Source organism: Macaca nemestrina, chromosome 15, assembly GCF_043159975.1.
Source record: "Macaca nemestrina isolate mMacNem1 chromosome 15, mMacNem.hap1, whole genome shotgun sequence".
NCBI classification, from domain to species: Eukaryota; Metazoa; Chordata; class Mammalia; order Primates; family Cercopithecidae; genus Macaca; species Macaca nemestrina.
Window position 1 is genome coordinate 64,179,330 of NC_092139.1, and position 27,343 is coordinate 64,206,672.

General features: G+C 39.4%; 1 long non-coding RNA gene and 1 pseudogene across 29 annotated transcripts in view; both read right to left on the bottom strand.

Moving 5' to 3' along the window:
* The window catches only part of LOC139358577 (uncharacterized), a 102,809-nt gene extending 100,197 nt beyond the window's left edge, over nt 1-2,612 (bottom strand). For 21 of the 29 annotated variants that reach the window (XR_011613754.1, XR_011613752.1, XR_011613740.1 and 18 more), the window contains exons 1-2: nt 2,393-2,610; nt 2,041-2,292 (exon numbers count right to left, since the gene is read on the bottom strand). This is a non-coding gene — a long non-coding RNA (uncharacterized lncRNA). Of the gene's footprint in view, nt 1-2,040; nt 2,293-2,392 lie in introns of all 29 variants that reach the window. The other 8 variants (XR_011613763.1, XR_011613741.1, XR_011613739.1 and 5 more) reach the window with 3 other exon arrangements.
* Nucleotides 2,613-3,314: 702 nt separating this feature from the next.
* On the bottom strand, nt 3,315-27,240 carry LOC139358375 (general transcription factor II-I-like; annotated as a pseudogene).
* Between the last annotated feature and the right edge of the window lie 103 nt (nt 27,241-27,343).

The window sequence follows — 27,343 nt, forward strand, 5'->3', positions numbered from 1 at the left end:
ATAATATTATTGCAACCAATTATATTAAGGATTTCTGCTGCTTTTTCATGAGATACCCAGATGATACATTATTTCTAGTTAGTTCAATAATATGAGAAAATGAATTAAGATTTTTTATAAAATTATCCTGTGTTTCTGGATAAATCCTAAACCTGAAATTCACTGTAGAATATACATTTTTATTTTTTAAAGACAGAATCTTGCTCTATTGTCCAGGCTGGAGTGCAATGGTGTAATCCTAGCTCACTTCAGCCTGCAATTCCTGAACCCAAGTGACCCTCTTGTCTCAGCTTCCTGAGTAGCTGAGGCGACCGACATGCACCACCACACCTGTCTAATTTTTGTATTTTTTATAGAGGTGGAGTATTGCTATGTTGCCCAGGCTGGTCTCTAACTCCTTGGCTCCAGCAATCCACATGCCACAGGCTGCCAAAGTGCTGAGACTACAGGCATGAGTCATCACACTGAGCCGGAAGATGTTTTTTGAACTCATGTGAAAGCACAGTTAAAAGCCCCACGATGCCAGGATCTGCAACAGTGAAAATTCAGATAGAACACAACCGACAACTGGCTCTCATCCTCTGCAAGAGGTTAAGCCCAGAGACATCAACTATTTTTCAACAATGTAAAATTGTGTTTCATAGATTAAAATTTTTGGGCCCCACATATAACCTAAAGACAGGTTAAAGCGCTTAAAGGAACATATAAGCTATAAATCCCTTAATATACAAACTAGTGCCAGGCACGGTGCTGCGCGCTTGTAATTCTAGCACTTTGGGAGGCCAAGTTGAGTGGATTACTTGAGCCCACAAGTTGATTTCTGAAAAAGGTTTTATGGTAAGTAAGTGGAGAAGGAATGGTCTTTTCAACAGATGCTGCTGGTACATCACGTGCAAAATGATGACTTTAAACTCTTACCTCACAATATGTGCAAAAAATAACTTACAATGGATCTTACCCTAAACATAACAGATCAAACTATAAATTTCAGGAAAAAAATCTGAGTTTAAACATTTGTGACCTTAGGTTGGACAAAGATTCTCTAGATACAACACCAAGAGCGTAGTAATAAGAGGAAAACTTGAAAAACTGAATTTCACCAAAGCAAAAGCTTTTGAGCTATAAGGGATACCACCAAGAAAATGAAACAACTAGCCAGACAGCAACAATATGTGCAGACTCTTATTTCTGATAAAAGACTTGCATCCAGAACATATCGAGGACTTAGCTATAACTTGTAAAAGAAGAACACAGTTTTTAAATGCGCAGACACTTATATAGACATGTCACACACAATAAAAGTAAAACAAAATAAAATCTTCATGCTTTTGGGTTAGGCAATGGTGTCTTAAATAGGAAGTCAAGGCTGGATTCGGTGGCTCATGCCCGTAATCCCAGCACTTTGGGAGGCCAAGGCAGGTGGATCACGATGTCAGGAGATCGAGACTATCCTGGCTAATACAGTGAAACCCCATCTCTACTAAAAGTACAAAAATTTAGCCGGGCACAGAGGCACGTGCCTGTAGTCCCAGACACTTGGGAGGCTGAGGCAGAATTGCTTGAACCCAGGAGGCGAGGTTGCAGTGAGCCAAGATCACGCCACTGCACTCCAGCCTGGGCGACAGAGCGAGATCCGTCCCAGAAAAAAAAAAAAAAAAAGTGAAGTCAAAGGCACAAGTGCCAAGAGAATAATCTGGTTTCTCTCAAAATTAAAAACTTTTCTGCCTCAAAACGATACTACCAAGAAAGAGAGAAGACAACTTATATATTAAGAATAATGTAGAATTATTAGAATTGGAGAAAATATTCCCAAATCCTACACCACAGCCTGCATGAAAGAGCGACATCCTGTCTCACACACACATTTTTTTTTAAAATCATCAATCAATTAGGGACTTATATCGAGACCATGTAAAACACTCTTCTGACTCAATAATAAAAACATATACCCAATTTTAAAATGGGAAGAGGATCTAAATAGACATTACTCCAAAAAATATACGTAAATGACCAATAAGCACACTGAAAGATAACACAAACCTGTAATCCAAGCACTTTGGGAAGCCTAGGCAGGTGGATTGCTCGAGTCCAGGAGTTTGACACTAGCCTGGGCAACGTTGAGGAAAGCCCATCTCTCAAAAAAAAAAAAAAATTTCAAAAATCAGCCAGGTATGATGGCGCACATCTGTAGTCCCAGCTACTCAAGACCTGAGGCAGGGGGATCATCCGGTTGAGGCTGCACTGAGCCCAGATCATGCCACTGGACTCTAACCTGAGTGACAGAGTGAGACTCTGTTTAAAAAAGAAAAAGTGAAAGGTAACACAACATCAATAGTCATTGGAGAAATACAAAACAAAAGAAAAAATACCAAAATGAGATACCACTTCACACCTATTACGATGGCTAACATCAAGAAGACAGTAAGTTGGTAGCGATGTGGAGAATCTGAACGCTCATAATGTGCTGCTGGAATATAAAATGGTACAGCCACCTGGGAAAACAACTGGTCAGCTTCTTCAAAGTTCAGTGCAAATGTACCCTATTCCTGGAAATTATACTCCTAGGTATACATACAAGAGATATTCAGGTATATGTCCAGACAAAAACTTTCTCAAGTATGGTCACTGCAGCATTATTCATAACAGCAAAAAATGAAAACAACAGAATCATCAAGTGATGATGAGATAAACAGGTGGTATGTTCAGAGAATACTTAATGCTCAGCAATAAAAAGGAGCTACTGATACACGCAACAAGCCCAATGAGCCTGAGGTGAATTATGCTCAGTGAAAAAAAACTAATTTCAATAGAAACACACTATACATTCAATTTCTGTATCATAATTCAGAGACAGGGGTAATAAAAGCATCCTAAAATTAGATTGTGACAATGGTTGTAAAATCATTTTAACAAAATTTTAAGACTGTAAATTTACCATCAGTGAATTAAATATTTCAGATGGGTGATTTTCATGGTGCATCAATTATACCTCAATAAAGCTGCTAAAAATTAATCTTTTCACTACAATGAGAATAAAACAAAGGTTAACAGAAAACATAATGTGTGTGTTCATGTGCATGAACACCCAAACCTGTGCCCAAAAACACCATGCCTATTCAGTGACATGAGGTCAATTAATCCTACTCAGAATGCTTGGAAGTGGGGGCAGATCTACGATCTTACATAGAAAACAAGTAGCTGATCTGAAAACAAAAAACAAGTCTCTACTTTCTCAGCTCAATGAACTCTTCTTGGTTTATATAAATATCTAAGGATAATAAATGAAATCCCGACTGTGTTCTGCAAAATCCATTTCAGGGTTGCAAGATCACAATTCTCAGGGTGTTTAAAGGCAAAACCATCTGGAAGCCCTGTCCTATCAAAGCTGACTGGTCTTGTAGCATCTTCTCATATGGTACAGGCACCTCTGTGGGGTTTTGTAAAGCTTTCCCTGGGGCAGGTGAAAAGCAGATAAATGTCATTAAATTGTAAGATTAAAAAACAAAACCATCACTACCTTATTGTGGCTTAATAAAGACATACATGATCTTTTGTAATATGTGATTTTAAAATTACTTAATACTACAGCACCCTACTCACATGTAAGAAGTTCTAAACCTGACGCCGATCCAAAGGGCCAAAATGAAAAGTACACTAAATATATGACTTTTAAAACCACACAAAAGGAGAGAAATGTCTGATTTCTTGCATTATTGTCTTTAAGATGGTCCTACTGTGGCGTATTTCTTGGGTTCCTCCTAACTAGAAATGGAAAAAGTAAGGTTATTCCTCATCCATTCAGTTTGTGAAAATGTGTGTTATATGACTGTTAAGTCAATGGCATAACATTAGAAAACTCTATTATATCGTGTATCTTTTATAAAATTGCCTTTGAGATAGCAAAAGCAGAAATCGTCCTCAACTCTTTTTTCTGAGTGTTGCCATTTCTACAGCTTCTACACTCATCTGATTCTCCTGGGTTGTAGACTTCATTTTATGCATCTCTGCAACCTTTTCTTCTTCTTCAACACCCGTAAAAAATATTAAGGTGCATATCTATTCTCTTAGCATTTATTTGGCTTTTAATAAAAATAGTATTTCCTGTATTCCAATATTTGTGATCTGTTTTACAAACAAAACATAAGTAAAATGAGGTGGCCCACGCTTATAATCCCACCACTTTGGGAGGCTGAAGTAGAATTGCTTGAGCCCAGGATTTTAAGACCAGCTTGAGCAACATAGAAACAACCTATCCCTACATAAAAAGATAAATAAAATTTGGTGTGGTGGTGCGTATCTGTAGTCCTCGCTACTCTGGAGGTTGAAACAAGAGGATTGCTTGAGTCCAGGAATTTAAGGTTACAATGAGCTATAATTATACCACTACACTCCAGCCTGGGTCACAGAAAGAGACCCTGTGTTTAAAAAAAAAAAAAAGCAGGGGGAAGATTTTAAAGGGAGCTTTAAAAATAAAAACCTAACATAAGAGTAATTTATTGGCTATAACCTTAAATATGGGAAGACTATCATCAAGAAAAAAATTCTAGGCTTACAAAGTCCAGCACAACAACCACTAGACATGCGTGACACTTGAAATGTGGCCAGTCCAAATTCAGATGTTCTGTAAGTGAACAACAGACACTGACTTTTGAAAACTCAGCACAAAAAGTATTCCAAATATCCCATCAATAATTTCTATATTGATTACACATTGAAATATTTTAAAGCATTGCCACTAAAATGATTTTCACTTGTTTCCCTGTATATTATAATATTATAACTAGAAAGCTGTAAATCATGTGAATGACTCACATTATATTTAGTTCTATTCAATAGCACTTCACTAAATCCCAGAGAAGGGCTCAGAATTCTCCTGAAGAATTTCCACAACTTCCTCATGAACCTATTGATCATGTTTCAGAAGAACACTATTGCAAACAAATAAAAGGTACTTGAGAATTAGGTACAAAAACCATTCTTCATGGTATCAAATTAGTAGCAATGTAAACAAATTACAAATACCAATAGACCGGGACTACAACTCGCAACGAGAACAACTCCCCTAATGCTTAGTTCTAATCAATGGAGAACCATGTATAACCATGGAGCACAGGAAGGGGAGAGCAAGCACAGCTGCCCACGAGACTGTGGGATTTGTGGGTCAGAGGGCAGGTGATACACATACAATCAAAATAGCATTATTAGTATAAAGACACATACAGTCACGGACTTCACATTTCTCAAAATTATAATATTGGCAAAATTTAAAAAATAGGTTACTACCATAAAGCTTGGAAAATTGTATCACAGGTGGTGAGGGGAGGGTTACAGTGGCAAGGATAGTTTTTTTAAGAAACTAAAAATGCTACACAGAATAGGAATTGGCAAAAAATGCTACACAGAATAGGAATTGGCAAATAGTGAATTGGCAAAATTTTTAATACACTAGTAATCTGCTCAATTTATCACGAATTGAATCTAATCTGACCACAGAAATTTAAGTTTAAACCTTAGTGGCATACAGACATCTGTGGGAGATACTGTAGGTTAATTCCAGACCACCACAATCATGGAAGTATAAAGTGAAGTTACACAAATGTCTTCATTTCCCAATGCATTTAAAAGTTATGTTGAATCTTTCTTTCACAAAAGATCTCTGGGACGTATGATGCTATTGGATACCATTTTATACACAGTGGAACTTCTTTCCAAATTGGAGTCAATCCTACAAAACCCTGCCTTTGCTTTATAAAGTAAATTTATGGAATATTCTAAATCTTTTGTCATTTCAACAATATTCATGACATTTTCACAAGGAGTAGATTTCATTTCAGAGACCCCTTTCTTTGCTCACTGTAAGAAGCAACTCCTTAGCTGTTCACATTTGATCATGAAACTGCAGCAGTTCAGACCCCTCTGCAGGCTCCACTCTTTTCTTTTGAGACAGAATTTCACTCTTGTTGCCCAGGTTGGAGTGCAATGATAGGATCTCGGCTCATTACAACCTCCACCCACTGGGTTCAAGTGATTCTCCTGCCCCAGCCTCAAAAGTAGCTGGATTACAGGTATGCACCACCATGCCTGGCTAATTTTGTATTTTTAGTAGAGACGGGCTTTCTCCATGTTGGTCAGGCTGGTCTCAAACTCCCAACCTCAGGTGATCCACCCACCTCGGCTTCCCAAACTGCTGGAATTATAAGCATGAGCCACTGTGTCCAGCCAGCAGGCTCCACTTCTAATTCTAGTTCACTTGCTATTTCCACCACATCTGCAGTTCTTTCCTCTACTAAAATCTTGAACCCCTTAAACTCACCAATGAAAGACGGAATCAACTTTTTCCAGTCCTGTTAATGATATTTTGTTCTCTTCCCATGAATCAAAAATGTTCTTAATGACACCTAGAACAGTAAATCTTTCCCAGAAGGTTTCTGATTTACTTTGCCCAGATCCTTCAGAGGAATCACTATCTCGGGCAGCTATGGCCTTACAAAATGTATTTCTTTCTTTTTTTGAGACGGAGTCTTGCTCTGTTGCCAGGCTGGAGTGCAGTGGTGCGATCTCGGCTCTCTGGAACCTCCGCCTCCCTGGTTCAAGCGATTCTCCTGTCTCAGACACCCAAGTAACTGGGATAACAGGCGCACACCACCACACCCAGTTAATTTTTGTGTTTTTAGTAAAGATGGGGTTTCACCATGTTGACCAGGCTGGTCTCGATCTCCTGACCTCGTGATCTGCCTGCCTTGGCCTCCCAAATTGCTGGGATTACAGGTATGAGACACTGCGCCTGGCCTACAAAATATGCTTCCTAAAGAATAAAACTTGTAGGTTGAGTGCAGTGGCTCACACCTGTAATCCCAAGCACCGAAGAAGGCCAAGGTGAGCTGACTGCTTGAGCCCAGAAGTTTGAAACCAGCCTAGGCAACATGAAAACAAAACATCTCTACAAAAAAACCCCACAAAAATTAGCCAGGCATGCTGGTGCACCACCTGTGGTCCCAGCTATTCAGCAGGCTGAAGTGGGAGGATCACCTGAGCCTGAGAAGATTGATGCTGCAGTGAACTGTGATTGTGCCACTACACTCAAGCCTGAGCAACAGTGAGATGACTTTCTCAAAATAGAAAAAAATAATAATCATAAGACTTGAAATTACTCCTAGATCCATGGGCTGCAGAATGGATGTTGCATTAGCAGGCATGAAAACGACATTCATGTCTTTGTACACCTCCTTCAGGGCTCTGAGGGACTGGGTGCAGTGTTAATGAGCAGTAATATTTTGAAAAGAACTTTTTTTTCTGGGCAGTCGGTCTCAAAAGTAGGCTTAAAATATTCAGTGAACAATGCTATAAAGAGATGTGCCGTCATCCAGGCTTTATTGTGCCACTGGTAAGAGCACATGCAGAGCAGATTTAGCATAGCTAAGGGCACTAGAATTTTTGGAATAGTAAATGAGCAATGGCTTCAATTAAAGTCACCAGCTGCATTAGCCCCTAACAATAGTCTCAGCCTGTCCTTTGAAGCCTTGAAGCCAGTAATAGAATTTTCTCTAGCTAGCAGTCCTAGATGGCATGTAAGGCTGTTTTGCCTACATTAAAAATCTGTTTTTTGAGTGTAGCCATCTTCATGAATTATCTTAGAGAGATCTTCTGAAGAACTCGCGGTTCTTACACCAGGCACTTGCTGCTTCACTTTGCACTTTTATATTACAGAGACTGTGTCTTTCTTTAAACCTCATATGCCAACCTCTGCTAGCTTTCAGCTTTTCTTTTGCAGCTTACTCACTTCCTCTCGGCCATCATTGAATTGAAGATTTAGGGCCTTGTTCTGGATTAAGCTTTGACTTACTGGAATGTTGTGGCTGGTTTGATCTTCTCTCCAGACCAAAGTTTCTCTATCAGCAATAAGGCTGTTTTGCTTTTTTATCATCTGTGGGTTCACTGGAGCAGCACTTCTCATTTCCTTTGATAACTTTTCCTGGGCATTCACCACCTGGCAAACTGGCCTAGCTTTCAGCTGCCAAAACGTCTTCCTCACTAAGCTTCATCATTTTTATCTTTTGATTTAAAGTGAGCAGACTGCAACTCTCTTTTACACGAACACTTAGAGGCCACTGGAGGGCTATTAACTGGCCTCATTTCAATATTGTGTCTCAGGGACTAGGGAGGCCTTAGGAGAGGAAGCGATGGGAAACCACCTGATTGGTGGAGCAATCAGAGCACACAACATTTGCCAATGAGGTTTGCCATCTTATATGGGTGCGTTCATGGAGTCCGAAACAAATTCAACAGTTACATCGAAGCTCACTGATCTCAGGTCACCTGAGGTCACATATAATAATCATGAAAAAGTCTGAAATATTCTAAGAGTAACCAAATGTGACACCAAGAACCAAAGTGAGCACGTGTTGTTGGAAAAATGGCACCACAGACTTGCTTGACACAAGATTGCCACGAATCTTCAATTTGTAAAAACTGCAGTATCTGCAGGGCTCAAAAACATGAGTTATGCCTGTATGTATTCTGTACCTATAGATGCCCTGCCTTTTTTTGTTCCCTTTCAGTGTTTTTAAGAAAATGCTGCATCACTCAGTTAACATGAAACCTACCAATAGTGTTAGGTTACATACAGATATGAAACCTGTCATACTGTGAAAGGCCATAAGTATTAACAGCCTATAGTAAATACTGTGTTCCAATGTCAAATAAGCTCACTGCTCTAAATGAGGATTACAAAACCCACTGAAGATTCAGATAAGGTGATTCCACTCAGTGAGTTCAGAACTGTTTAATTCTGTACCATGCTTAAACTCATTTGCACAATGAATTTCTTGTTTTCAGTTCACCATCTTTATCTAGAACTCCTTATCTGAGTAAGAACTTTTAATCTATTCACAATTTCCCGACCTTCATTACTTTCTCTCTAATGTGTCTCATCAATCCAGAGGGAAGCCAAGCAAGGAGCCCCGCAAAATAAACACCTGCCATTTTCCTCAATTCTTCAGTATCTACCCTGACATATTACCACCTCAGTGATTCCTTTTGAGCATTGTGAAATGTCTTCATAAACATTTCAGAAAATCATTCATAGTTTAGGCTGTGCACAGTGGTTCACACCTGTAATCCCAGCACTTTGAGAGGCCAAGGTGAGTGGATCATTTGAAGTCAGGAGTTCAATACCAGCTTGACCAACATGGTGAAACCCCATCTCTACTAAAAATACAAAAGAAAAACAAAATTAGCTGGGTGTGGTGCCATGTGCCTGTAATCCCAGCTACTCAGGAGGCTGAGGCAGGGGATTTGCTTGAACTCAGGAAACAGAGGTTGCAGTGAGCCGAGACCTCACCACTGCACTCCAGCCTAGACAACAGAATGAGACTCCATCTCAACAACAACAACAAAAATATATATATATATATGTACACACACATACACACACACAGTTTAAACTTCTTTCTGCTTTAGAAGAAAATATGACTAGTCTTATCTATAAAAATTTAGGTTTAAAATTAATGAAATAAAAATGATAAAAATACAATGCTTACAATATTTTACAAAGTCTATTTGAAAATACTTTCTGGTATTGAAAAAAATTGTGTCCTCTGTCCTTCAGTTCTTCTTTATAATCTGTGATGCAGGTCACTTTCACCTTAAACTTGGTCAGTTCTTTAAACTACAATAAGAATAGCAAACATTATATTAAAGGCAGACATTTAAAAGCACCATTTCTGCTAGATGAATTAAAAAATCTAACACAAGCCTCGGCAGAAAGCCTCATGCCGGAAGTCCCAGCACTTTGGGAGGCTGAGGCGGGTGGAGCACGAGGTCAGGAGATCGAGACCACGGTGAAACCTGTCTCTACTAAAAATACAAAAAATTAGCTGGGCGTGGTGGCGGGCACCTGTAGTCCCAGCTACTCGGAAGGCTGAGGCAGGAGAATGGTGTAAACCCAGGAGGCGGAGCCTGCAGTGAGCCGAGATCGTGCCACTGCACTCCAGCCTGGGCAACAGAGCGCGACTCCATCTCAAAAAAAAAAAAAAAAAGCAAAATAATAATAATAAATAAATAAATAAATAAAGGCCAGATGTGGTGACTCATGCCTGTAATCCCAGCTACTTGGGAGGCTGAGTCAGGAGAATTGCTTGAACCTGGGAGGCAGAGGTTGCAGTGAGTCGAGATCATGCCAATGCACTCTAGCCTGGGTGACAGTGCAAGATTCTGCCTCCAAAAAAAAAAAAAAAAAAATCTAATACCATTTTTTAAGTTATCACTCTTTCTAAATAGATTTCTGCCTGATTTTAAACAAAAGACAACACAAAATTTATAAGAAAAAAAATGCAGAAATCCCTTGTAATCTATTATAGGTCAGATTCTCAAGCAGGCTTGCTAGAGACCACTGTCAATAACAGCACCCAGGAATGGGAGGCAGGCATGGATGAACAGGCAAAGTGCTGAACAGGATGCAGCTGCACCAAGGACCAATAGCAGGCTCCGAAATTGAGGCAATAATTAATAGCCTACCAACCAAACAAAAGTCCAGGACCAGATGGATTCACAGTCAAATTCTAACAGAGGTACGAGGAGTTGATACCATTCCTTCTGAAACTAATCCAATCAATAGAAAAAGAGGGTATCCTTCCTAACTCATTTTATGAGGCCAACATCATCCTGATACCAAAGCCTGACAGAGATACAACCAAAAAAGAGAATTTTAGACCAATATCTCTGATGAACATCGATGTAAAAATCCTCAGTAAAATACTGGCAAACCGAATCCAGCAGCACATCAAAAAGCTTATCCACCATGATCAAGTGGGCTTCATCCCTGGGATGCAAGGCTGGTTCAACATACGCAAATCAATAAACATAATCCAACATATAAACAGAACCAAAGACAAAAACCACATGATTATCTCAATAGATGCAGAAAAGGCCTTTGACAAAATTCAACAGCCTTTCATGTTAAAAACTCTCAATAAATTCGGTATTAATGAAACGTATTTCAAAATAATAAGAGCTATTTGTGACAAACCCACAGCCTATATCATACTGAATAGGCAAAAACTGGAAGCATTCCCTTTGAAAACTGGCACAAGACAGGGATGCCCTCTCTCACCACTCCTATTCAACATAGTGTTGGAAGTTCTGGCTAGAGCAATCAGGCAAGAGAAAGAAATAAAGGGTATTCAGTTAGGAAAAGAAGAAGTCAAATTGCCCCTGTTTGCAGATGACATGATTGTATATTTAGAAAACCCCATTACAGCACAAAACCTCATTAAGCTGATAAGCAACTTCAGCAAAGTCTCAGGACACAAAATCAATGTGTAAAAATCACAAGCATTCTTATACACCAGCAACAGACAAACAGAGAGCCAAATCATGAATGAACTCCCCATTCACAATAGCTTCAAAGAGAATAAAATACCTAGGAATCCAGCCTACAAGGATGTGAAGGACCTCTTCAAGGAGAACTACAAACCACTGCTCAGTGAAATAAAAGAGGACACAAACAAATGGAAGAACACACCATGTTCATGGATAGGAAGAATCAATATTGTGAAAATGGCCATACTGCCCAGGTAATTTATAGATTCAATGCCATTCCCATTAAGCTATCAATGACGTTCTTCACAGAATTGGAAAAAAAACTGCTTTAAAGTTCATATGGAACCAAAAAAGAGCCCGCATTTCCAAGGCAATCCTAAGCCCAAAGAACAAAGCTGGAGGCATCATGACTTCAAACTATACTACAAGACTACAGTAACCAAAACAGCATGGTACTGGTACCAAAACAGAGATATAGACCAATGGAACACAACAGAGCCCTCAGAAATAATACCACACATCTACAGCCATATGATCTTTGACAAACCGGACAAAAACAAGAAATGGGGAAAGGATTCCCTATTTAATAAATGGTGCTGGGAAAATTGGCTAGCCATAAGTAGAAAGCTGAAACTGGATCCTTTCCTTACTCCTTATATGAAAATTAATTCAAGATGGATTAGAGACTTAAATGTGAGACTTAAAACCATAAAAACCCTAGAAGAAAACCTAGGTAATACCATTCAGGACATAGGCATGGGCAAGGACTTTATGTCTAAAACACCAAAAGCAACGGCAGCAAAAGCCAAAATTGACAAATGGGATCTAATTAAACTAAAGAGCTTCTGCACAGCAAAAGAAACTACCATCAGAGTGAACAGGCAACCTACAGAATGGGAGAAAATTTTTGCAATCTACTCATTTGACAAAGGGCTAATATCCAGAACCTATAAAGAACTCAATCAAATTTACAAGAAAAAAACAAACAACCCCATCAAAAAGTGGGCAAAGGATATGAACAGACACTTCTCAAAAGAAGACATTTATGCAGTCAACAGACACATGAAAAAATGCTCATCGTCACTTGCCATTAGAGAAATGCAAATCAAAACCACAATGAGATACCATCTCACACCAGTAAGAATGGCAATCATTAAAAAATCAGGAAACAACAGGTGCTGGAGAGGATGTGGAGAAATAGGAACACTTTTACACTGTTGGTGGGACTGTAAACTAGTTCAACCATTGTGGAAACCAGTGTGGCGATTCCTCAAGGATCTAGAACTAGAAATACCATATGACCCAGCCATCCCATTACTGTGTATATACCCAAAGGATTATAAGTCATGCTGCTATAAAGACACATGCACATGTATGTTTATTGCAGCACTATTCACAATAGCAAAGACTTGGAATCAACCCAAATGTCCATCAGTGACAGACTGGATTAAGAAAATGTGGCACATATACACCATGGAATACTATGCAGCCATAATAAAGGATGAGTTTGTGTCCTTCGTAGGGACATGGATGCAGCTGGAAACCATAATTCTCAGCAAACTATTGGAAGAACAGAAAACCAAATACCGCATGTTCTCACTCACAGGTGGGAAATGAACAATGAGATCACTTGGACACAGGAAGGGGAGCATCTCACACCGGGTCCTATTGTGGCGAGGGGATGCGGGGAGGGATAGCTTTAGAAGATACACCTAATGTAAATGACGAGTTAATGGGTGCAGCACACCAACATGGCACATGTGTATATATGTATCAAACCTGCACGTTGTGCACATGTACCCTAGAACTTAGAGTATAATAATAAAATAAATAAGTACATAATTAGTTGTATAAATAAAAAATAAAAATAAGAAAACAACCATTGAGAGTCAATATTCCAAACACTCAAAATCCACTAAAATTTGCTTTCTAATAATGTTCGTAATATCCCAGCAAATGTTACCATGTGACTTTTCCAGAAATCTTGAAAAAGGGTATCTTAGTATAATAAACATACTCCACTGATTGGTGTTAAAATTAAAGAGCATCGTAGCATAATTTTCTGCAAATTACCATATCCTTTGTCTATTTAAAAGTGTTAATGTATATCTGACTGACCCATAAATATGCATCACATATTTTAGGCATAGAGAAGCCATTTATGGAATTAAATAATTACATAATAATTACATATATTTTGTTTTGGTTTTAAAATTTGTCTCAGTAAAACTATTTTTGCTCATCTAGAATTTAACTCATTACACAATGAAGACCGTTGAAGCTTGTTTTTACCAAAATTTTTACTTTTTACAAAATAGCCTATTTTCTCAGTATCACTTGTTGAAAACTATAAGCTTTCCACTATTTGTTTTTGATTTGTACAATAATTGCCCTTTAATTTTTTAAATGGAGATTATTTCTGCATAATATTGCTTTAAAATGTTATCTTCAGTAACTAATTTAGCAGTTAGTGAGGGGATCAGAAATCTTTTGAGCTATAATAAAGCCATGGTAGAGAACTTCTGACCTGCAGGTGGCCCGACAGTTGCCCCAGAGTGAAGAATGATGGGCCACAGTAATTTCCTTCCATTGCACTTACATGACATGTGCTGTGACTACTCTCCTGTAAGGAACTATTATTTACTTACCTTGCAGTAAATGAGGGTACATTCTTGCTTCACTATCCGCACTCTTAAAACGATCCTGTTAACAATGGCAATGTTTGTCAAAGAGTAAAGCAAGATTCATGTACTATCCACAGATTAGCTAAAGGAAGTCTACCAGCCAAGAAAGAGATAAAGTCAGCCTGGATCTGTTTAGCACTCAAGCCAGTGAAGCGCTCACTTCAAGCCAGTGAAGAGCTCAGCAGTTTCTACACCTTTACTTATAGTGTGTAATATACAAGTAGAAATAGGAGAAGAAATAGTCTTACTAATGCTGAGGAGGAAGAAATAAAGGCTGAGAATAGTGGAATGACTATGCCAAAGATGACGGAACCGTAAAGAAATTCTAAGGAAGTGACTGGGTCTTACGTGGCCCTATGGTACTCTTTGCAGAGATCAATATTTTAAAAAATGATTTTATTATCAACAGAACCGCATTTCATCTCCAAATTTTTATTTAAAATTTACAGTAACAAAGTTTGGCTGATTTTATGATATCAAGGAAGAAACAAGTCATTCATAAAACAACAATAGATTAATAACAAACCATTCTGAAATTTCTTTAGGGAGATAATTTTTTAAAGTTTTAAAAACTTTTTTTTAATGCCCTAATAAGAAAACAAAAAAGATGGTCAAGCACAGTTGCTCAAGCCTATAATCTGAGCACTTTGGGAGACTGAGGCAGGAAGCTCACTTGAACCCAAGAGGTCAAGGCTGCAATGAGCTATGAGCATGCCACTGCCCTCCATTCGGAAAGAGTCAGATCCTGTCTCAAAAAAATGAAAGAAAAAAAAAAAGCACCGACAAACTATGTCACACAGAGCTGTGAGTTTAAGCACCACCTAATACTTTTCAACCACTTAAGAGGAGGATAATGCATAGCTCCTCCTGCTTAAAATGTTTACATTTAATATGTCAGAAAATACCTAAGGCCGTGCATGGTGGCTCATACCTGTAATCTCAACACTTTGGGAAGCCAAGGCAGGACAACTGCTTGAGCCCAGGAGTTTAAGACAAACCTGGGCAACATAAAGAAACCCTGTTTCTATTAAAAAAGCTTAAAAATTAGCTAGGCCAGGATCAGTGGCTCATACCTGTAATCCCAGGACTTTGAAAGGCAGAGGCGGAACTGACTGAGCTCAAGAGTTAGAGACCAGCCTGGGCAGTATATTAAGACCTCATCCCCATTAAAAAGCAAAACAAAGCAGCCAGATGTGATAGGACATGCCTACGGTCCCTGCTACTCCGAGGCAGAGGTGGGAAGACTTGAACCCAGGATGTCCAGGCTGCAGTGAGCCATGAAAACACCACTGCATTTCAATCTGGACAATAGAATAAGACCCTTTCTCAAAAAAAAAAGTAAAAAAAAAAAAAATAGAAAATACCTAAGCCTGATACTTTTTATAATAAATACTAGTTCCAGCCATATACCTATAAAAATATAAATTAATTGTATAACTGCCATGATAGTAATATAAAAATACAAAACTATATAATCAGTACTCAATACTTCACTGTAATTATGCAGATGATAGGCTTTTTTTTAAAGTAAAGAGTTGGCCAGGTGCAGTGGTTCTCACCTTCAATCCTAGCCATTTGGGAGACCAAGGCAGACAGATCACTTGAGCTCAGGAGTTCAAGACAAGCCTTGCCAACATTGTGAAACCCCATCTTTAGCAAAAATACAAAAATTAGCTGAGTACGGTGGTGCATGTCTGCAGTTCCAGCTACCAGAAGGCTGTCAGGAGAATCACTTGAGCCTGGGAGGTGGAGGTTGCAGTGAGCTAAGATCGCACCACTGCACTCCACCCTGGGTGACACAGTGAGACTCCATCTAAACACACACACACACACACACACACACACACACACACACACAAACAGCTAACACTAAACAATTTAGAAAGAGGTGGTTAACGCAATAGTGAATGTGTAAGCGGAAGAAATATAGATACACAATAGTAAAAATGCCATCATGACCCCCAATTCCGGAAATCTACATACAGATACAACAAAACTCCAGTACCATACTCTACTATACAAACTCATTCTGAGTAATCACAAATATTAGATATAATTTCAAAGTTAACACCTGCAAAACAAATGATTGCCTAAAATAATGGTAGAAAATTATTTGAGATTCAATGTAAAAATTAAACACTCTGAAGCATGGTAATAAAATGTGATTTGAAAGGCAAAACTACTATTCAAGAAAAGAAAAACTACTCCTTAAAAGTAAACAAAAAAAACCCATAAAATTATATCTTCTACAAAAACAAATCAACTTTATCTACAGCCTAGTTCTACCCAACTATGGAATGTCAGAAGAGAAGGTCTCACCATGGACTCAAGAGCTGACATGAGGAATGTCACCACCATCCTGCTGAGGACTCCTCATCTTCAACGGCCAGGGTGGACATTGTTACTTGGGCTATGATCTTTGTGCAAGACAAGTAATAAGAAAGTGAGTGGTAAAAATCTGGTGTTCCAATCCCACATTCAGAGTTCTGAGGATCTCCCACTGGCTGTCTAATTTACTGTGTGTTTTTTTTTTTTTTTTTTTGCCTACGAGAAAAAACAAGACTCAAAAACTAAGTATGCGATTTGCCTAAAACTCTTATCACATAGAGAATCTATTCCATAACTTTGTATCTAGTGTTATTTCAATAAAATTGGGTTAATCTCACACCCAAAATAAATGCAGATGGCACTCAGAATCAGTGAAATTTCTCCCAAGGAGGAGGAGGAGGAGAGATAGATGGACTATCACAGACCAACGTGGGACAGAGCTGCCCAGCTCCCTCTCTCCCTTGCACATCCTGACACAGCGAAGGGTGGGTGCAGTGGACTGAGGCTGGGGGGAGACACGCTTCCCTTCTTACTGAGAAAACAGATCACAGGCAGCCAGAAACAAGTAAGATGATTTATATTACAGCACAAAACGTTTTGTAATATTTCAGTAACAACAAAGACCCTCAAATGAATTTCAAACACTATCAATATTCAACACATAAACAGAAAATATGAACTGTCAGCAAGGATATCAGAAAACTGGAACCTGTATGCACCGCTCTTCAGAACATAAACTGCTGCAGCCCCTGTGGAAAATGGTTTGGCAGCTCCTTAAAACATTAAGCACAGAATTACCACACAATCCAACAACTCCCTTTCAGGGTATATACCCAAAAGAACTGAGAGCAAAGACTCAAACAGGTATTTGTACATTCATGTTCATAGCAACATTATTCACAGTGGCCAAAAGGTACAACCAACCCTAAGGCCCATCAATAGGTAAATGGATAAGCAAAATGTGATACACACACATACATGGAATATTATTCAGCTGTATAAAATAAACAACGATTCTGGCCAGGTTCAGGGTCTTACTCCTGTAATCTCAGCACTTTGGGAGGCCGAGGCAGGCAGATCATCTGAGCCCAGGAGTTGCAGACCAGCCTGGGCAAAATAGCAAGACCTCATCTCTGTAAGTTTTTTTTTAAAGAGAATTCTGATAGCGCTATAGATGAACCTTGACAGCACCACGCAATCTATGCATGTAAAAAACTGCATTTATACTCCACAAATATGTAAAGTTGTTTTAAAATGAGGAATTCATCGAGGAAGAAACGTGACCCACAGAGAGCAGAGAGGAGTGAGACAGAAAAGCCACCCACCCAGAATCGGCGTGGAGCCCAGGGGTCTCCCCACGGCAGGGAAATGGTGAGTAAGCAAGGACCACTGCTGACTCACCTTCTGCCATCAACTTTTGAAATCCTGGGCACAGAAAATCCTCCGACACCCTCCCCACAGAGCTCCCCAACTGACACAGAGAGCTGCATGGAGTCTGGTAAGAGCCTCCAGTCAGGCCCACACGGAACCCTAAGGACGCTGGACCCCTGAGCACCACAGTGCCAGCTGCTATAGCTCTGCCACCAGAAGAGGCCAGACTCGCTCACATGCTCCCAGGACAGGGGCCATATCTACAGTGCTGAGGAGCAGACAGACTCACCTCCTGTCTCCACTCTACCTCCTGTAGAGGCCTCACCTCCACTACACCTCGCCTGGTAATGCCCACTGGCCTGGGCCTCAGTGCAGCCACTTACCCCCTGCCTGAGCACTCAGGCTAACTGCAACTCTGTAGACAGACCTCCCAGAGGTACCTGTCAGGTCTGCTGTTTCTGCAATTGCCATGGCCCCTGCACCTCTACCTTTCTGAGGCTAGGGAGGGACTGAAGAGCCCAAGAACTGTCATAGGCTTCTAGCACACCACAGCTGCCTTACAGAAAGTGCACAAACTGTTTCCACGTTGGTCCCCCTCTCTGCTATGCCTCACTGGGGAGGGTCTCCTGACCTGGGCCCCCAGCACAGCCATCCTGCACCCCCACCCTGACGAACTGCTTCAGTCAGTGGCATCTCTGCATCTCTCTGAGATGGAGCTTTCAGGGGTAACCCACAGGCTCTCTGTCATTGCCACTGTAGCAGTACCACCATTGCTGCCCTTGGTCTGGGCAAAAAATAAAGACCCTGATTGCTTTGCCAGCACCTCCAGCATGCCACAGCCACCAGAAGGAGAAAATTCCAGTTTCTCTTCTCTGTGAGCTTTCAGCTTCCTGCTCTTCACCAGAAGGAGCCCCAGGTTTAAGCCCACAGTTCGGCCACCTCACCCTTAGCAGAACATTCTCACTGGCAGTGGCTCTGTATCTCTCTGGGGTGGAGTTCCCGGAGGCAACTGACAACCCTTCTGCCATTATTGCTGCAGTGATGCTGCCCTTGCTGCCCTCAGGTTGGGGAAGAAACAAAGTGCCTCAGTGCTTTGCTCACACCTGCAGCAGGCCACAGCCACCATATGGAGGGAAGTCCAGTCTGTCTTCCCTGTTGGCCCCAAATCTCCTGCTCTTAACCAGACAAGGGTCCCAGCTTAGGCCCACAATGCAGCTGCTCCATTTCTCACTGATCATTCCGATTGGCAGCAGCTCTGCATGTCTCTGAGGTGGTAGCCCAAGAGACAAGTGAAAGGCTGTCTGCCATTGCCATTGCCGAGGTCCCCAACCCTGCTGCTCCCAAGCTGCGGAGAAAATGAAAAGCCTGAGTTCACCCCAGAGCTATGATGCACAGGGCTATGGGATGGGAGAGCCAACCCAAGACCTATGGCTAGTACTCAAGTGGGGGACCAGCATAAAACTGCTGAAACGACAGAGAATTCAGAGCCTGGATGCCAATGAAGATTGTCAAGATTCGGGAGAAAGTTGCAACTCATTTCAAGGAATCTAAAAAATTCAGTAAAACTATTCAAGAGGTGAGAGATGTAACAGCCTTCTTAAAAATGAACAAAATTGATCTGACAAAGCTGAAAAACTCATAAAAATAATTTTGTAATACAATCAGAAATATTAACACCAGACGAGACCAAGCTGAGGGAAAAATCTCAGAGCTCAAAGACCAGTTCTTTGAATTAATTCAGTCAGACAAAACTAACTGAAAAATATTGTTTTTCATGAATAAAAACTTTAAGAAACATGGGATCATGTGAAGACTCCAAATATACAACTCATTGGCATCTCTAAAAGAAAGGAAGAGAGAAGAAATAACTTGGAAAACATTTTTTAGGATACTGTCCAAAATAATTATCTTTACTTTCCTGGAGAGGTTGAAATTCAAATTCAGAAAATTCAGGGGACCCCTGGGAGATAGTACACAAGATAACCATTCATCCCCAAGACATATAATCATCAGATTCTCCAAGGTCAATGTGAAAGAAAAAATATTAAACACAGCTAGAGACAAGGGGCAGGTCACTTATAAAGGGAACTCCATTAGGCTATCCGCAGACCTTCCAGCAGAAGCCATACAAAGACAAAAGCAATTGGGGGGGCCTATGTTCAGCATTCTCAAAGAAAACAAACTCCGACCAAGAATCTAAGCACACCAAACTAAGCTTCATGAACAAAAGAGAGAAGATATCCTTTCAGACAAGCAAATGCTAAGGGAATTCATTACCCCTAAACTTGCCTTAAAAGTGATTCCTAAGGGTATGGTAAGCATGGAAAGGGAAGACTATTACTGGCCACCACAAAAAGCACACTGAAGTACATGGGCTATTTACACTATAATGTAAATACACAATCAAGTTTACATAACAAACAGCTAACAACACAATGTCAGGATCAAATCTGCACATGTCAATATTAACCTCGAAAAAGAATGTGCTAAAAACCCCACTGAAAAGGCACAGAGTGACAAGTTAAATAAAGAAGGAAGACCCAACTGCATGCTGTCTTCAAGAGACCTATCTCACATGCAAGGACATCCACAGACTCAAAGAAAACAGATGGAGAAAGATCTACCAAGCAAATACAAAACATAAAAGAGCAGAAGTTGGTATTATTTTTTCAGACAAAACAGACTTTAAATTAACAATGATCGAAAAAGACAAGGGGATTTCAAAATAAGGGGTTCAATTCAGTAAGAAGACTTAACTATTCTAAATACTAATTATATGCACCCAATGCTGGAGCACCCAGATTCATAAATCAAGTTCCTGGAGACTTATGAAGAGACTTAGATAACCACACAATTACACTGTGAGACTTGAAAACCCCACTGAAAGTACTGGACAGATAACCAAGGCACAATACCTACAAAGATATTTAGGACCTAAATTTGACACTTAACCAAATGGACCTAATACTCATCTACAGAACACTCTAGCCAGCAAAACCAGAATATACATTCTTCTCACCTGCACGGGACACATACTCTACAATTGACCACCACGCACTTGGCCATAAGGCAACTCTCAATATATTCTAAAGAATCATACCAACCACACTATCTATCGGACCACGGTGCAATAAAAACAGATATCAATACCAAGAAGATCTCTCAAAGCCATACAATTTTGTAAAAAATTAAATAAGCAGCTGCTGGATGACTTTTGGGTAAAGAATAAAATTAAGGCTAGAATCAATAAATTATGTGAAACTAATAGAAACAAAGATAAAACGTACCTAAATCACTGAGAAACAGTTTAAAAAAAGTGTTGAAGGGAAAGTTGGTAGCATTAAACACCCACATTGAAAAGTTAGAAAGGTATCAAATTAAGAACCTAGTGTTGTATCTTTTTATTGTATTTATTTATTTTTGAGACAGGGTCTTGCCCTGTCGCACAGGCTGGAGTGCAGTGGAACAATCTCAGCTCACTGCAACCTCCATATCCCAGGTTCAAGCAACTCTCCTGTCTCAGCCTAGTTGAGACTACAGGTGTGTGCCACCATGCCCAACTAATTATTTTATTTTTAGTAGTGACAGGGTTTCACCATATTGGTCAGGCTGGTCTTGAACTCCTGACCTCAGGTGATCCACCCGCCTCGGCCTCTCAAAGTGCTGGGATTACAGGCGTGAGCCACTGTGCCAGGCAATATCTGGAGGAAACAGAAATGTAACAGCAAATCAACCCCAAAGCTAGAAGACAAGAAATATCAAAGCTGAACTGAATGAATGGAGATAAAAAAACACTGTAAAAAAACTTATTTCTGAAAGAATAAATAAGATTGATAGACAGCTAGTTAAAGAAAAAAAGATGATCTAACTAAACATGATAAAAAGTGACAAAGGAAATATTATCACTGATGCCACAGAAATACATGAAACCATTAGAGACTATTATGAATACCTTTATGCACACAAACTAGAAAACACAAAAGAAATGGATAAATACCTGGAAACATGTAAACTCCCAAGACTGAATCAGGAAGAAATTAAAACCCTGAATAGACCAATACTGACTTCTGAAACTGAATCAATAATAAAAACTTTACCAGAAAATGCTCTGGACCAGATAGATTCTCAGCCAAATTCTACATATAAAGAAGAGCTGGAAGTTCTACTGAAACTATTCCAAAAAAAGGAGGAGGAGAGACTTCTTCCTAACTCATTCTATGAGACCAGCACCATTCTGACACCAAAACCTAGCAGATATGGGGGAAAAAAAAAAAGGCAAATTGGTCTGGGCGTGATGCTTCATGCCTGTAATCCCAGCACATTGGGAGGCAGAGGTGGGCAGATCACCTGAGGTCACGAGTTCGAGACCAGTCTGGCTAACAAGGTGAAACTCCGTTTCTACTAAAAATACAAAAAATTAGCTAAGCATGGTGGCACAGGGCTATAGTCCCAGCTACTCGGGAGGCTGAGACAGGAGAATCCCTTGAACACAGGAGGCGGAGGTTACAGTGAGCTGAGATCACGCCATTGCACTCCAGCCTGGGCAACAAGAGTGAAGCTCCATCTCAAAAAAAAAAAAAAAATATATATATATATATATATATATATGTATATATATAAACACACACACACAAATATATAAATACATATTTATATATTTATACATACATTTATATTTATTTATATATATTTATATTATTTATATTTATTATATGTTTGTATCAAACCGAACCCAGCAACACATCCAAAAAGCTAATCCCCATGATCAGGTAGGCTTTATTCCTGGGATGCATGGTTAAACACCCTAAAAAACTAGGCATCAAAGGTAGGTACCTCAAGATAAAAACAGCCATCTATAACAAACCCACAGTCAAGATCATACTGAAAGGGCAAAAGCTTGAAATATTCCTTTTGAGAATCAGAACAAAACAAGGATACCCTCTCTCACTATTCCTATTAAACAAAATACTGGAAGTCCCAGTCAAAGCAATCAACCAGGGGAAAGAAATAAAAGGCATCCAAATAAGAAGAGTGGAAGTCAAATGATTTCATTTCACAAATGATATAACTCTATACTTAGAAAAGCCCACAGTCTCTGCCCAAAGGCTCCTAGATCTGAAAAAGAACTTCAGTAAAATTTCAGCATACAAAATGAATGTATGAAAATTAGTAACATTTCTATACACCAATAGCATCCAATTGAAAATACAATTCTATTCACAATAGCCACCACATGAATAAAATACCTGGAAACACAGCTAACCAGGGAGGCAAATGATCTCTACAATGACAATTACGAACCACTGTTAACAAAAAAATTAGAGATGACAAAAACAAATAGAAAAACATTCCATGCTCATGGATAGGAAGAATCAATACTGCTAAAATGGCCATACTACCAAAAGAAATTTACTTTTGAATTCAATGTTATTCCTATCAAACTACCAACAACATGTTTTACAGAACTTGAATACTCAAAGCTATTTTATGCAAAGGAACAAAGCTGGAGTCATCATACTACCCAACTTCAAACTATACTACAAGCCTACAATACCTAAAAGAGCATGGGTACTGGTACAAAAATAGATACATAGACCAAAGGAACAGGCTAGAGAACCCAAAATTAAAGCCACACATCTAAAACCATCAAATTTTTCACAAAGCCAACAATAATAAACAATAAGGAAAGGACTCTCTGCCAGGCACGATGGCTCATGCCTGTAATCCCAGCACTTTGGGAGGCCAAGGCGGGCAGATCACCTGAGGTCAGGAGTTTGAGACCAGCCTGGCCAATATGGTAAAACCTCATCTATACTAAAATTACAGAAATTAGCCGTGTGTGGTGGAGGGTGCAATCTCAGCTACTCTGGAGGCTGAGGCAGGAGAATCACTTGAACCTGGAAGGCGGATGTTGCAGTGAGCTGAGATGATACCATTGTACTCTAGCCTGGGCAATAAGAGTCAAACACCATCTTAAAAAAAAAAAAGGGGGAAGGAAGGAAAAGACTCTCTATTCAATAAATAGTGCTGGCATAACTGGCTAGTCATATGCAGAAGATTGAAGCTGAAACACTTCATTTATACCATATACAAAAATTAACTCAAGATGGATTAAAGATTTAAATATAAAACCTAAAAGTATAAAAACCTTAGAAGAAAATCTAGGAAATACCATGCTGTACATTGGCCCTGGCAAAGACTTCAAGACTCTAAAAGCAACTGAAACAACAACAAGAAGTTGACAAATGAGACCAGATTAAGCTAAAGAGCTTCAGCACAGCAAGAGAAACTACCAACAGAGTAAACACACAACCAACAGAATGAGAAAAACAAACAAACAAAAAAAAAACTTGCAAACTACGATTTTCAGCAAAGGTTTAATATGTACAATCTATTAAAAGAAATTGTAATTCACCAAGCAAAAAAACAAACCTTATTAAAAATGAAAGAAGAACAAGAACATACATTTCTCAAAAGAAGATATACATGCATCCAACAAGCATATTAAAATGCTCAATATCACCAATCATTAGAAAAATGCAAATCGAAACTATGAGATACCATCTCACGCCAGTCACAGCGGCCACATTAAAAAGGCAAAGAATAATAGATGCTGGTGAGTAGTGAAGAGAAAGCTTATGCACTGCTAGAGGGAATGTAAATTTCTCTAGCCACTGTGGAAAGTACTCCGGAGATTTCTCAAAGAATTTAAAACCAAACTACCATTTGACCCAGCAATTCCATTATTGGTATATACCCCCAAAATAGAAATCATTCAACTGTAAAGACACATGCATGCTTATATTAATCACAGATCACAGTACTATTACAACACTATTTACAACAGTACAAGTACTATTCATAATAGCAAAGACATGGAATCATCTGATGTCCTTCAATAAATAAATGGATTTTACAAATGTGGTGTGTGTGTGTGTGTATGTATACATAATTTCATTGTATATATATACAGAATGTAATATAGATATGTTACACAATAATGTAAATACACAATCGTATTTCATTGTGTATATATACCATTACACACACACACACACACACACACACAATGAAATAGTATTCGGCCATAAAAAGATAAAATTCTGTCCTTTGCAGCAACAGGGATGAACCTGGAGGACACTGTGTTAAGTAAAATAATCCAGGCATGAAAAAAATATACTGCACATTCTCACTAATATATAGAATCTAGAAAGTTGATCTCGTGGGAGTAGAGAGTAGAATGGTGGTTACTAGAAGCTAGCGTGTGTAAAAGAGCGCAAAATGAGGAGAAAATGGTCAATGGGCAGTAAGTTACAGTTAACAGGAGGAAAATATTATAGTGCACAGTCGGGTGACCATGGTGAACAGTTTTGTATTGAATATTTCAAATGGCTAGAAAAGAGAATTTTGAATGTTCTCACCACAAAGAAATAATAAATGAGATGTTGGATATGCTAAATCCCCTAATTTGATTATTACATATATAAACACATATCTAAAGCTCACATTGTGCCCCATCTACATATAAAAGTATTGTGTCAATTAAAAACAGAATTAAAGGCTGGGCGTGGTGGCTCATGCCTGTATAAATCCCAGCACTTTGGGAGGCTGAGGTGGGCTGATCACCTGAGGTCGGGAGTTCAAGAAAAGCCTTGCCAACATGGTGAAACCCCGTCTCTACTAAAAATACAAAAATTAGCTGAGCATGGTGGCAGGCGCCTGTAATCCCAGCTACCCAGGAGGCTGAGGCATGAGAATTGCTTGAACCCAGGAGGTGGAGGTTGCAGCGAGCCATGATCACACCAGCACACTCCAATCTGGGCAACAGAGTGAGACTCCGTCTCAAAAGAAAAGAATTTAAAAGGAAAAATGAGGTCATGAGCTAAACATCTGCCGCCCAAATTGTATGGAAAGGTATATGAATAAAGATAATCACGACTCACCAGAAGAGAAACCTGTAAGAAAAAACTTCAGTAGCAATTAGTACTGTGGTAGGAAACCTACACTGTAATGGAGGAATTGCTGAAGCCTGAGAGTGGACAAGTGTGAGAGTTAAAATCTCCAGGGAGGCCAGTCTTAGTTCCTCCTTCTCACTTTTGAGAGTTTTATCTTCAGAAGCCTTACCAGATTCTTATAGTAGAGAGAAAAATCTCTTGTTTCTGGCATAGGGAAAGAAAATGCACCCATTCTAAAAGCCACCTAGAACATTCTATTCTTCTTACCAAGCTCTGTCATCAGAAAACTATTTTAGCAAAGCCTAACCTACTGGGGTTTTGTCAGAGTTTATATGACTCAGTTAAGGGAAACACCCATCACCAGACTGCTCTAGTCTTCAGTGGGGAAGAAGAGAAATATTCAACTTCAGACCACCTGAGCCCTTCATGTGAGAGAAGAAACATGTGCAACTCCCATCCTTCCAGCCTCCCTGTTAAATCTAAGGGGTGGGAAATGTGAAGCATTTTTTAAGATGACAAGACAGAGGCACAGACTCACTAAAAGACACAGAACCCAGTGGCTGGAATGGAGATGTCCTTCTGTTCTCAATAAATGCATCAGGACAAATTGATGGGAGCGGAAGTAATAAGCAACCTAGGTTTCCTCCCTGTATCTCATGTTCTGTGTCATAGATGTGTCCTCTGGAGGATGGAGCACTTCTCTTATGTAGCTCTGAAAGAAGTAACACTTTTCTGACTTCCAAAATGCTTTTGATCTAGTTCAATTCAGAAAACAAAAATTCACTAAGGAACATATTTGAAAAACACTACAAATCACCTGTAGAGAACCCATAGAAACACATTAGGAAATGTGACATTGTGTTGTGCCCATTTTGAAGGCTGGATTATTTGGGAGGTACATTTTGTTGACAAGTTCTGAGAACATACAATCCATTAGGCAGAAGCTGCATAGAAAAATGAGCTTTCACATTAAAAAGTTTGGAACCCAGACAGTACAATAAAAGTTTAGAAATTGTACACTCTGTGGATGTGCTGATGTTTTATATTATTTGATGTGGAAATGAGTGAAGAGGCTAGATTATCCAGAATGTATATGAGATAATCAGAGTTAACCAAGGAATAGGTAAAATTAAAATGATCATGGTAATTATTTGGAGCACTAAAGAACAAACATTGTTAATGCGAGATCTGTTGTTTTTTCCCAGATACATGAAACACATTTCTTGTTATTAAGATGAACATACTTTAAGCATAATGCTTCTGTTAAACTTAAAAACACCTTTCTTCAGTCAGGCACGGTGGCTTACGCCTGTAATCCCAGCACTTTGGAAGGCTGAGATCGTGCCACTGCACTCCACCCTGGGCAACAGAGCAAGACTCCATCTCAAAAACAAAATACAAAAATCCTTTTTCCCCAACCTGTCTTTGGACTTTTAACCAACACCTCTTACCTTTTCTTCAACATCTTCACATTCCTTCATGATCAGAAATCGAAGCCCCATGACCTGGTCAGCGGTAACTCAGCCTTCATTCATGTAGTGATGTTCCTCACTGTGGTGGATGCTTGGCCTCCAGATACGCTTTGAATCACTGCACTTAGGGAATGAGTTCAAATGTAAGTCCTTGTCTAAACAGAGTGAGGATGGGCCTGTGTGTCTGTTAACACCTGTCTCCTGAGTGTACACC